Source organism: Lycorma delicatula, chromosome 9 (assembly GCF_047948215.1).
Source record: "Lycorma delicatula isolate Av1 chromosome 9, ASM4794821v1, whole genome shotgun sequence".
Lineage (NCBI taxonomy): Eukaryota > Metazoa > Arthropoda > Insecta > Hemiptera > Fulgoridae > Lycorma > Lycorma delicatula.
Window position 1 is genome coordinate 124,320,354 of NC_134463.1, and position 14,256 is coordinate 124,334,609.

At 32.9% G+C, this 14,256-nt stretch overlaps 1 protein-coding gene across 2 annotated transcripts in view; it reads left to right on the top strand.

The window, feature by feature from the left end:
- The window catches only part of LOC142330580 (acetylcholine receptor subunit alpha-like), a 668,320-nt gene that overhangs the window by 227,947 nt on the left and 426,117 nt on the right, over positions 1-14,256 (top strand). The gene's annotated exons all lie outside the window — the stretch shown is intronic.

Here is a 14,256-nt window from a genome sequence, read left to right on the forward strand (position 1 = left end):
TAAAATATAAGAAAACCAAATTAATTACTAGGTTTTGTGACCGAGTTGTAATGTTTAAATCATTTTTTATTAAAAAAAAAAAAAAAAGGAAACAAATCTGACTAAATACATCTAAAACGATAATCTATTGGACGGAAAATCTATAGGTCCTGTTTTACTACCTGGAGTATAAATTCATTCTCTACTTACTCGCCACATAAATAATTCCTTACCGATCGAATAAAACACCTGTAATACGGTTTATCGCTTTCCCTCGAGTTTTCTTCTTTTTTTTTTGATTTACCCTTATTATAATCATTGAAATTGATGCAGGGTAATTTTAAATCGTCTATTGAAGTTATTTTGTTTATTTATGTTTTATTTTTACTTTCAACAAAGCAAATTAATTCTATATTTGTTTGTAGAATTTTACTCTATTCGTTTGTTACTATTTATAATCTATTGGTATAAAGTTAGTTCAGAAATTACGCTATAGGAAACTATTCTAATCCAATTTTTTCCTCGATTCGGATTAGGGATGCTTAAGACATTAAGTAATATAACAAACAGATTGACAAACATTTTAAATCAATTTCGGCAAAAATATTACTTAACTCTCCTAATACTTTTGAAGAGCTTAAAATTTAATTTCCCACAGAAGTTAAGACCTCAACTGTTTTGTTTTTTAAAGAAAAATGTAAGCATCTTATAATTTTTAAAAATGTTATTAAATTATCATTAATTCAATTTTGCACTAAAGTACTGAATTGTAGTAAAGTAACAAAGAAAAAAAACGACTAAAATTATAGACATTTAGTGATATTTGCATAATTAATGTTTAAAACGATTTTAAATTGGCTCCGTGGCGTAATGGTAAGCGTCGCTGCCTTTTATCCGGTAGATCCTGGATTCGAATTCCAGTTAGGCTTGAAGTTTCTTACACGCTACAAAAATTCATCTCTCACATCGGCTATAATTTGAGAGTGTGTGTTATCCTGTACTTACTTCAATAAATTAAATAAATTTTTAGTTTTTACCGTTTGTTTCTATCATAAAGGTTGAAATTGTTTTCAGCTTGATAACGCTTCATTTAGAAAAATATCATATAAACAAAAAAAAATTTAAAGTCGTATTTTTAGATGAGGGGATGTAGGGTTTCCCGTATTAAACGCAATCCAACCTTATATTGGTAGGTATTGAAATAATAAAAAGGCATGTGCAAATGTAAATGTAATTTTTATTATTACCATCCATTACCTTACATTTAGAGTAAATGTTGGAAGCGGCCGCCATCTTTTTGAATACAAGCTTCAACTCTTTTTACAGCGTTTCTTGCAACTTTTTTCATAGTTTGTGGCCGGATATTAATTACAGCTTGTTCAATATTCACTTTCAATCGTTCAAGTATTCGTGGTTTGTCGCTGTAGGCTTTTTCTTTGAGGTAACCCCGTAGAAAAAAATCCGCCGCAGTCAAATCTGGAGATCTTGGTGGCCACAAGCCTCGACCGATAACACGATTACCAAAAAAATTCCTCGACGGAATCAGAAGTTGAACCTGCGTAGTGCGACGTCTCACCGTCATGTTGTAGCCGGCAGTGTCTTTCTTCCTCTTCCAAGAGTGCGATGAACCGAAATAAAATATCCTGATATCGTTCTGCATTAATGGTGTACTCGAAAAAAAAAGGACCGATTATTTTCTTCCGCGATATCGCGCACCACACGCCCGACTTCTGCGGGTGTAATTGTTTTTCGTGATAAACGTGGGAATTTTCAGCGCTCCAAATTCTATTGCTTTGGCTGTTTACGTAGCCATCCAAATGAAACCGTGCTTCATCTGTGAAAAATTACGAATCCGTAACGTTAATTCCCTCACGCAGAAATCGACGGAACCATTGCAACATTGTAGCCGTTTTTCTTTATCGGGCTCAAGAAGTCGATGAACCGTTTGAATGCGATAAGGTCGTAATTGTAATCGTTTGGTCGCCCGATGAACAGTCGATTTAGACAAATTAATTTCAGCAGACAAACGTCTGATCGATTTATTTGGCGAGACGAGTAATCGGTCTTTGATTTCAGCGACTGTATCTGTATTCAACACTGACGCAGATCTTTTGTGTTCCTTTTTATTAACAGAACCGGTCTCTCTAAATTTTACGACTGACTTTAATACTGATGTTTTGTTAGGAGCCGGTTTATCCGGGTACTTATGGCGAAACAAATATTGCACTCCAACTACTGATTTCGTACTGAAGTACGACTAGACCATGAAAACACGTTCATCTAGCGAAAACAGCATCTTGTCTCTAGCGATATACTGAACGTTATTATCGCATTGTTGTTACTGTCGGTAGTGTTCTACTGCGTCGCCGCGATGTTTAGATGTTGGACGAGTCCATTTCAGTAACGAGTAGGGGAGTAAGCTTGACTTTTGAAATTTCTTGGATGAGTGATTGATGGGTTGCGTTTTATATGGGACATCCTGTATTATATTTAACATTCTGATAAGAGTTTATTGCACAAGATTTTAATATATTATTTAGATAAAAAATTGTACGTGAAAAAAAAGATTATAAGTCGTCATATGTGTTGGATACGGTACAAAATTAATAAAATTACTATTTTTAAGTACGTTTTGACTGCCCCTAATCCTCTTATTATCAATTTGTTATTTAGAATAATTATCATTTTAAGAATTTTTAAGTTAAAAGTTTGAGAAAAATATAAAGTTTTAAGTTTTAGTGGAAGATAAGTTATAAAGAGTTTAAAAAAAATAATTCCTATCAGATTTTCGATAATTTAATTTCTATTTTCATTTCTAAACAGCGCTAGAGCTCTAGAAGAGAAAGTGTTGTAATCGGTTTAATTTGGGCATATGCGGTTTTCACCGGATCTTGGCATTTTGAATGACCTAAGACACCCAAAACCCCAAAAAACCGGATGGAAATGTTCCGGATGTTGATGTTCGTACGTACATGAGTTCCATGTTAGCCTCTGAATCGCCTTATATCTCTAGAACTACTGGACCGATTTTGACCGTGGTTGGTCAGATTACTTCTATATATGGGGCATTGATGATATAAATTTTCAACTTAAATGTCGTGGGGGTGAGGTTGTACAGCAAGATCACCCTCAGTATATAGAAATTTCACTTAATTAAGGTCATATTTTACTTAGGTATTTTACTTAGGTAACGAATAAAAAATAACAATATTTGGAAAAACTGTTTGCACAGTCGCACCTACAAAAAAAACTATTGCTATTCTTAACTGCTGCTACGTTGTGACGTCAAGGTTAGGGGTAGAATTAAGTAAATGAATAATATTTAACATATAATAAAGTAATTCGGTCTGGCCGGTTCTCGTAATTATTAGCTCGGTCGATTCGGTACCTGGTGCGTTAAGCCTCGCGGCTATACCAGTATGCCGACCGTATAAGCGAAATTTATTCTTTGTTAAGTTGTGAAATTATATTAGTTTATTTCGTCCCGACCGTCACCGCTACTACTGCCACACCCGCGTGAATTAAATACGGTATGTGCGCGCGCTTAAGTCAGAATCATTTAATTTAATGATATTATTTCGTCTATTTAATTTAATAAACGAAAAAATATTATATTTCAATAAAAATTTGTACGAAAATTATTTCAGATTAGTTTTAAGTCTTATTCGTAAAAATATATTTATAAAACCAACCGTAATGTATAAATAAAAAGGGACTACTCCTGCAACGCAGGAAAGGAAACCGCATTTGAAATTAAAAAAAAAAAATAATGTTCTATGAATATTTTAATAATATTTTGCTTTAATTTTTAAGCCTTTGAAATGTTTTATTAAAATGCATGTAGCTATTTTATTACTTTATTTTTTTGAAAGGATATTCTGAGAGAGTAAATTCCAAAAATCAATTTTTGTCAAAAAAGGATGTCGGACCGCTGGCATTTAGTTAAAAACAGCGTAAATTGATATGTCTACTTAATATAAGTTTATTTTTCAAGTTTACTTAAAATTCATTTTTATTTTTTTATTTTTATACCCATACAAATATGATTACATACAATTTTTTTTGTCTTCAGTCAATTGACTGGTTTGATGCAGCTCTCCAAGATTCTGTATCTAGTGCCAGTCGTTTCATTTCAGTATATCCCCTACATCCTAAATCCCTAACAATTTGTTTTACATATTCTAAACGTTGCCTGCCTGCAAAATATTTTCCTTCTACCTGTCCCTCCAATATTAAACGACTATTCCAGGATGCCTTAATATGTGTCTTATAAGTCTGTCTCTTCTTCTACATATATACATACATACCCATAAAAAGACACGAATCGAGATTTGTTGGTTAAAAATTAATTATATACAGATAAATATTTCGATCGTCCCGGATACTGTTTGGTAAATATAAGGAAGTGATTCTGGACAACAAATAAACAAAAAAAATTTAATGTGTTCAAATGTTTTATCTCGCTTCTTCCCTTTGTTCATCATTGTTTGTTTTTTCAATAAAATTTTATTTCTTAAAAAGGGATTGGGGTATTTTAATGAAATGTGGTGTAGATGGAATCGACATTTTCAATAATTTTTTTTTTTTCACTTCTATCAGTAATTGATTTAAAAATATTAACAATTTCTATTGTAAGTGAAAACAGGCACCAAATTTTGGACCCATTTTAACAATTTCAGCCACACCTTAAATATAATAAGGTATCATTTTGTTCCCAGTTAAACGGGTTGAAATTTTAAACAATAAAACTAAAATAAAACTTTTATTTACGAAGCTTTCAATGATTAAACAATTTTAATGAACTCCATTTTGATATTCTGAAATTCATTTATTTGGTAAAAGATTTTGTTGGTTACATGTTCACCAGATTGTATTAAAATATCAAGATATAAATTTTTGTTGAAAAAATCAAAAAATCAGTCATCCTATATAATGGAATCTAAATGACTTTTCACCTATAACCGTCATGAAATTTCAATGAAATCATTGGTAAAAGAATCATTCATATCGAGTCGGTGATTCTTATATTTTAAGCTTCGATAGATACATAATCACAGATATTCTAATTTAAATGTTTTTATATTATTTTCGTGTTATTGAAGGAAATTTATATTTCACTTCTACCGGAGATTTCGTTTATAATCATTTTCATTTCAATTTTACATTCTTTAGCCAGAAATTTCCCAACCAAATAACATATCTAATTAATAACATTGGCTGCTTAAATACAGTTTACTGTATTTAAAAAAATATATATATAATTAAAACTTGTTTTAATTTGAAATTCGTTGAGGTTAAACTAAATTTTTTACGTGAATTCTTTCTTAGTATGTTGCAAACCGAATTAATAAATAAATATATTAATAGTAATTTAAGTAAAGTTTTCAAAGAGTGACGCAACCTTAGGGAAGAATGTTTTCTTCTTTTGTTGCAAGTTTAATTGAAGAAAAACGGGTTACACAATGCAGCAGAGAACATTAATTGTCTCCCGATACATTAAATGTTCCAGTTATACTCAGACCCGGAATGCCTTCACAGAACCATATAGTTTGGATGCACTACCAAACAAGTCCTCCATCAAGAAGCTGTACGACAAATTCTAAGAGACAGAGAATGTAGCAGATGCAGCCAAAAGTAGTCGGTTGAAAGTGACGACACCAGAAAAGTTGATCGACGTGCAAGCTGCGTATTCTATTAGTTTCAAGGTGTCTGTACGACGCCTATCTTGCCGGTCTGCTCTCTCGGTCCATTGTTTTCACACGACATCGCGCAAGTGTTTAAAGATGCACCCGTACAGAATTTGTGTTGTTCACAAATTTTTACCAGTAGACACTGGAAAACGTGTAGCTTTTTGTCAGCGGTTCATGTCATCTGTAGCACCAGATGGGGAAGAACTCGATGGTCGGTTTCGGTATGACGAGGCACGGTTTACCTTGACGGATACTTAAATGAACAGAATTCACACGTTTGGTGTACGGGAAATCCACATCAACTGCACGGACAAAAAGTGGATGTTTGCTGCACAATTTCACGTAGGCAAGTCTTCATGACATTCTTTCACGACACGGTTAACAGCGAGGGCTACATACAGACGGTGTAACAATTTGTTAACACCATATCTGCAAACCGGGTAGAATAGACGTGGTTTCAGCAGGGCAATGCTACGGTTCATACCGTAGCATTGCCAACAACATTATGACTTTCCTGGATCAGTGATTTCATTGAAAAGTGATTTCAAACGGTTGTGGCTCTCTCGGTCTTCTGATTTATCCCCTCCTAACTTTTTCTTGTGGGGATACCTTAAGGATGACTTTTACAAAACTCATTCTTACACCGTTCCCGAATTGTAGAGCGAAATTGAACGATGTGTCGCTGCAATTCCTCAACAAACGTTACATTTGTTAAAGAGCATGCAACATCGTATTGAATTATGTGAATCGCGTAACTGAAGTCGCTTTCAACTTTTGTAACTTACTCATTTTTCCATAAGGTTGCGTCACTTTGTGAACACTCTGTTTCATATTAAACTTTTGTTACGTTTTCACCCTCTCTTGCCGTCGGGCGCTGAAACCTAGCGGTGGCTAGGTTGCCTACGGCTAACTATGGACGCAAAACCATCACGCCACTCTACGTCACAAGCTGCTCCCTCGAACACTGTACCTAGCGTCTTCTAACCGGTCTGCACTCATACCTGACCCAAGGCGGTCGCGTCCGGATGGACTTTCTCAATTCTTGTTAGGATTACTTTAAGTTTTATTTGGTTTATGTTTGCTATCTTTAACGTTAAGTTATAAGTTACAAGTGTTATGTTATAAAATTATTTTAAACCGCCAAGACGGCGTACAATTAAACAATCCATCAGTAATCAACAAGGTGTTGTCTTCTTCATTCGTCACCTATGAACACATATAGTCTACCCTCGCTCTTAAATCTACCGCAACGCTGTTGACCAAGGGCGTCCTGTCGACGTCGCAACACCTTTATTTGGTCTAAATTCGTATTTCAATATATTATAGATTTACAGTCCTTTTACAAATTCTATATTTTCTCTTTATCTAGGTAAGTTAAAAACTTTCGATTATTTTATTCGGGAAGTGTACGTTTATGTTCTGCGAAATTTTGTTTTCATTAGTGATTTTTTGGTTTTTCCAGCTTTTATAATTATAGTAGAAATAGTGTAGATGAACCACTAAATATAAAAATAGGTAGATTAAGATTTCGTAGGTAAGAGAATTTTGTTATTTGAAAAGTAGAATTACTAAAGATGGTCGAAGCAGCAACGATATAAAATGCAGAATAGCACAGGGGAAACGAGCCTTCATTCGAAATATTTATATCAAAAATTAATTTAAACGTCAGGAAATCATTTTTGAAAGTATATGTTTCGAGCTTAGCTTTATATGGAAGTGAAACTTGCACGAACGGAGTACCTGAGAAGAAAAGATTAGAAGCTTTTGAAATGCGGTACTGTAGGAGAATGTTAAAAATCAGATGGGTGGATTAAGTGACAAATGAAGAGGTGTTGCGGCAAATCGATGAAGAAAGAAGCATTTGTAAAAATATAGTTAAAAGAAACGACAGACTTATAGGCTACATATTAAGGCATCCTGGAATAGTCGCTTTAATATTGAAGGGACAGGTAAAAGGGAAAAATTGTGCAGGCAGGCAACGTTTGGAATATGTAAAACAAATTGTCAGAGATGTAGGGAATATACCGAAATGAAACGACTGGCTCTAGATAGGGAATCTTGGAGAGCTGCATCAATCCAGTCAAATGACAAGACAAAAAAAAAATTATTATTATAGCAAGCGACGTGATATGAGGAAAATCAATCCGGTTATTATCCTCGTATTATTTTTGGGAACACAACAACTCCACTTTTATTCTTGGGAATGTCTATGTCGTTCCCTAAATCTCTGTATATTAGGTAAGACATATGATGCCTTACCTAGAAAAAAATTGAAAAACAAGGCGATTTCCTGTTGCTGTTTTCATCGAACCAGTTAGACAGTCGCACATGAGACAGTAAACCCTCTGACAAACAGCAACTTCACCTATTAACCTGAGGGAATGGCGTGTAGTGAACATCATTACTCTCAAAGAAATCGTTAGTACCATTTGTATCTCGTATGCTTTACATTTATCTTAGCTATAAGATAGATTACGATTATTAGTAAAAAGCTACACATTAATTTACCCTTTCCTACATGAAATACGATTCTCTGGATTTCCTTTTTTCTTTTTTTTCATCCCCTTTCTCTATATACATTTGGGAGAAATTATTTATTCTTCTCATTTAGCATTTTTTTTTTTTAAATTGAGAGAGCTAAATTAATCATTTAAAAAAAAAGGCTAAGGAATGGGATTATCTCTTGACTGATCATTATTATCTAGCAATATTTTTACAGTATAAATGTAAAAGAGCGGGGAAATAATTAATACGAACGATCTCTTTTGTAATAAATTTGTATGTAAAAGAAAATCTTTAAAAATTGTTGAAAAAAGTCACTGTAAAAGATTTAGTCCTATAAAATTAAGTCCTAAATATAACATGTAATTTGCAGGCTTTTTAGTTTTTGTGGTAGGAAATAAAACGTACTTAAAAGTAATAGTGGTACTAGAACGACCGACCTCTACCGAATTAAATTGCATCTGCACATATGCGTTCGTAGTATTCAGGGCGTGTCCTTCGTAAACAGGAGGAGCAAGGTTGTTTAACGATAAAGAGAAAAAAACTACGAAACTGTAAATTATACGATAGGGATTCGAAATTTGAGGGTGGTCGACTCCTGAAGAATACTCGAAAAAAAAAATACTCTTGAAAAAGAGATGATTTATATTTAGCCCTACATTTAACTTTTTATAACTAAAATATATTAATAGGCTGAACCCCCGCCCCCATTTAATTTGTTTTACGGGTCGTGCTTCTCTTTAACTATAATAAAATAAGAAACAAAATAATAGAAAAATTACAAGATTAAAAACTAGGGGCCGTTAATCTAACTTAAGGATTATACGTTGAAGGTGAAAGAATCGGGCTATAATTTTCGTAAAATATCCCATACAGATAAGAAAACTCTTTATTCTGTTCTTTTTAATGTTTTTTTTTTCAAGTCTTTTCTTTTCTCTTTTACGCATCATAAAACGAAGCGGTAGTTTTTTCTTAACGTTACAGATAATTTAATTTTGTTCGATACACCGACATTAAAATAAAAATACATCGCATTATATTCACTTGAATTTTTGCCACTTCTGTTATTTCTTTCTCCATAATGAAATATATAAGAAAAAACCGGGGGGGGAAAAAAACTTTAAAAATTCTCTCGAGTGAACTCGAGTTACAGTAAATTTTAAATTCAAATCGGCCTGTATTTATAGCGTTCAGAAACATACTTTGTGATCTTCGTATGTTATTTTCTACGTCGTAAATTTCCGCCTTAAATCCGGTGTTTACTAGTAAACTTGCAGCAGAATTAACTACTCTATTCTTATACGGTAACGTTTGTTAATTCTCTTTTACTTTAAGTTATCGTGCATTGTGATAAGTAAATTTTCTTTTTACGTATTCCATTTAGATAAAATCTGATGCGCATCTAAATATCGTGAACGTAACGTAAATGTAAAAGGTAAAACTCGTTCCTTGAATAGTTGCAAAAATAAATAAATGTTAATTTTTAACGGAAAAAAAAGGTTTTCATTAATACCATTAGTTTTTACATTAAAAAAAATATATTGGAACTGTTTTACGTGAAAAGCACTTTAGTCATTAAGCTTATTTTTCAGCCGCCGGACAGGAAATATTCCGGTTCTATTTACAAATAAGCCCTGTTCCAGATCACAATTCTGGAGCCCTCATCAAGAACATAGTGAGGACCGATCTACATTCAAAGAACCGAAAATAATAATAAAAAAATTAAATTGAAGGTCAAAGAACGAGCGTGGAAAACGAATATCTTCACTGCAATATATTTATCTCTTTTTATCTTTTTTTTTTCTGTTTAACCTCCGGAACCACTGTAAGGTATTACTTCAGAGGATGATATGTATGAATGTAAATGAAGTGTAGTCTTTTACGGTCTCAGGTTGACCGTTACTAAGATTAATTAGTTAACTAGGTTAATTCACTAAGGTTAATTGAAATCCATCCGCCAAAGAACACCGGCATCCACGATCTAGTATTCAAATCCGTACAAAAGTAACTGCCTGTACTAGGATTTGAACCTTAAAACTCTCGACTTCGAAATCAGCTAATTTACAAAGACAACCCGATGGGTCACTTTAGCCCCAGGACTTTCTGTTGTAACAACTGTAGGAAAGTATATTCCCTTTAAAACATCTTTGACGTTTCAATCGGAGTGATTTCTCTGAATGAATTATGATGGCGACTATAAAGTCAGTCCGTATAACAAACAGAATGAATTAATGACTTGCGATTTTTAGTATCATCTGCGTTTCGGCGGGTTTGGAATGTTGACGTCAACATTATATACGATTCGCTGAGAAAGGCACCGGTAAGAGGTTTTTTATTTGTCTTCAGTCATTTGACTGGTTTGATGCAGCTCTCCAAGATTCCCTATCTAGTGCTAGTCGTTTCATTTCGGTACACCCCGGACATCCTATATCCCTAACAATTTGTTTTACATATTCCAAACGTTGCCTGCCTACACAATTTTTTCCTTCTACCTGACCCTATAAGTCTGTCGCTTCTTTTAGCTATATTTTTCCAAATCCTTCTTTCTTCACATATTTGCCGCAACACCTCTTCGTTTGTCATTTTATTCACTCGTCTGATTTTTAACATTCTCCTACAGCACCCCATTTCAAAAGCTTATAATCTTTTCTTCTCAGGTACTCCGATCGTCCAAATTCCACTTCCATATAAAGCGACGTTCTAAACATACTTTCAAAAATCTTTTCCTGACGTTTAAATTAATTTTTGATGTAAGCAAATTATATTTCTGACTGAAGGCTCGTTTCGCCTGTGCTATTCGGCATTTTATGTCACTCCTATTTCGTCCATCTTTAGAAATTCCACTTCCTAAATAACAAAATTTTTCTACCTCCGTAATCTTTTATTTTCCTATGTTAACATTCAGTGGTCCATCTTTGTTATTTCTACTATATTTCTTTACTTTCGTTTTGTTCTTGTTTATTTCATGCGATAGTTCTTGCGTAGGACTTCATCTATGCCGTTCATTGTTTCTTCTAAATCCTTTTTACTCTCGGCTAGAATTACTATATCATCAGCAAATCGTAGCATCTTTATCTTTTCACCTTGTACTGTTACTCCGAATCTAAATTGTTCTTTAACATCATTAACCGGTAGTTCCATGTAAAGATTAAAAAGTAACGGAGATAGGGAACATCCTTTTCGGACTCCCTTTCTTATTACGGCTTCTTTCTTATGTTCTTAAATTGTTACTGTTGCTGTTTGGTTCCTGTACATGTTAGCAATTGTTCTTCTATTTCTGTATTTGAACCCTAATTTTTTTTAAATGCTGAATATTTTATTCCAGTCTACGTTATAGAATGCCTTTTCTAGGTCTATAAACGCCAAGTATGTTGGTTTGTTTTTCTTTAATCTTCCTTCTACTATTAATCTAAGGCCTAAAATTGCTTCCCTTGTCCCTATACTTTTACTGAAACCATCGGTCTTCTCCTAACAGTTCTTCCACTTTCCTCTCAATTCTTCTGTATAGAATTCTAGTTAAGTTAAGATAGGAGGTTAAAAGATTAAACCCGCTTCTTTTTTGGTAAAAGTTATATTTATGCAGAATGCGTTTTCACAAAAAAATTTCAGGCGATGAAAGATAAAATTAGTTGTGTGAGACTTAGTTTTTTTTGTTGAACGGTAGCTTCTCTTCGCCGAATTTCACGGACAATTTACCGTAATTTATTCCTTTTAGTCAAGTTTTAATAGAAATTTTCGGATAGGGTGTGAAATAAGCCGAATGAAACATTTTTAAAAACTATAAAATAAGAATAAAAGTTAAAAAATACTTTTTCGGAATTTTGACCGAGGATTCCCTTCAGTTAATAAATAATGTTCGGTACCTAGTAACACAATGAGCTTGTCAGTTGACCTTGTAATTTACAGATACTATTAGCGAATGCGGTTTTATAAATGATAAACTCATTCATCGAGCGAATAGAACGCATTAGCAATTAAAGTAGTATTCAAACGATCTTTTCAGCTATTTTTCATTTTTACAATCTTTTATTTTCTATTTGGAAGTCATTGTATTAATTTAGTCCCAATGTGTGATGGATAAATTTATGATCATATGTGTATGTATATATATATATATATATATGTATATACATTTTAAGGTCAACAATTTTGCATACATTAGTTGAAACCCAACAGTTTTCTTTTCTGAAATTTTATTAAAATTTCCTAACGATTACTGATATAAAGACACAGATTAATAGAATTATATATATATATATATATATATATATATATATATATATATATATATATATGTATATATATATATATATAAATAATACTTCCTAAAATACTATATATTTACCACCTTAAATATATATTTAGTAATTCATAATATTCATTATAATGCATATATAAAAATACCCATAAAATAATAACACTGTTCTGAGATAATTATTAATGCAATAATAAAATTATTAAGAAAAACACAACTAGCAAATATTAATAAATAACCTAACCCTATTAATCGGCATTTGTTTGTTTGTCTGTGTGTACGTTTCGCTTAGCTTAGCATTGGAATGTACCGATTAATAGCGGAAAATCCCAATTCGTTAGAACATGTCTCGTGGTGGTCGGTCAGGTGTATACTTGTTATATTATTATATATCGATATATATGCGAAATATATATCGATGTTTTGGAAAAATTTAGTATGTTTTAACCGGATCCGAATTTTTTGCCAAAAATCGAAAATATCACGGAAACGGTCAGTCCTTGCGTTCTGAAAAATTTTTTCGATCTGTCGTCGATAGTTCCATCCGCTCTCAGCGGTACCCGTCGAAAGATAATATTTTCAAGCGCCCCGGGTCACCATTTGGAAATTGGGGACTGGGTGCCACCGTAATTTTTAAAAAACTTTTTTACATATTTTTTTGTTTATTTATGTGATAGTTTTTGTTCATAAAATAATGAACTACAACCAAAAAAGTAGACACCGGAATGTACCGATCGCTAGCGGAAAATCCCGATTCGTTAGCATCAATTTCTAGAGTTAAATATATAATTTAATTTTCGTTATATCAATTTTCATCATTAAAAAAAAAAATATTTTTACACAAGAGGTAATCAATTTTGGACACCTGATAATCTCAATCCGAGTCGGCCCCCGTCAAGGCAACCTGCCCGGACGACAACTCTCCGCAGCTGGTAATAATAATAAAGAGAAAGCGCAAATATTTTAATTAACCCGTTAATTTAAACCGGTATTTTTCTTTTGACACAATTAAATGTATATATATATATATATATATATATCCAATCTGTTTCCTCAGAACGAATGGATTGTGTTGAACGCATAATTGACTTGGAGAGAAAGCCCAACAACAGTTAATTCCTCTCTATTCCGTTTCATTCTGGCTGGCACCGGCTAATAACTGGAGAGTGGGTATCGATGTAGTAGCCTAATTTTTATTAATAATTAATTGCATTTATCATACTGTTTAATAGTACATGATGTAACAAGTCTATAAGGATATTTGTTAATGCACGAGTGCGAAGTAAGTTACGGTAACTTCGAAAGAGTGCATCATTATAGAGATTGCATACCGTATTTTTTCTACGGCCGGTAAAAAATTGAAATTACTGATTTAAATCAACGAAGACATTGTTTAGGGATTTTCAAAAAATACATTAAACAACACATTTCTGTGGTTGTAGGTTATTAGTCGTAAATTATATTTTTTTCTTTAGTATCGATCGTTGTTTGAGACGTTTGTTCCTTAGAATCCGACATAATTAAAAAAAGGATAAACAGTGTAATTTAGAGATTTAGTTACCTGTCGGTGAACTTTCAAATTAACCTCTGCTTGCTAACTACTAATTCGGTTTAAAGTGAAAGTAAAAAACTCGGTTGTAATCGTTCAGCGGTTGAAAAGAGTACTTTTTGATCGGTTGAACACCTGTATCATAAAGAAAATTTGTTTCACAATGACCCTCATTATGATATATGTTCCAGCCGCGTAATTCAAACGTTGTAATACAGCCGTAGAAAAAATACTATTAATTTAGAAAAGAGGAAAATAATCATCATTATCTGTACATTTAA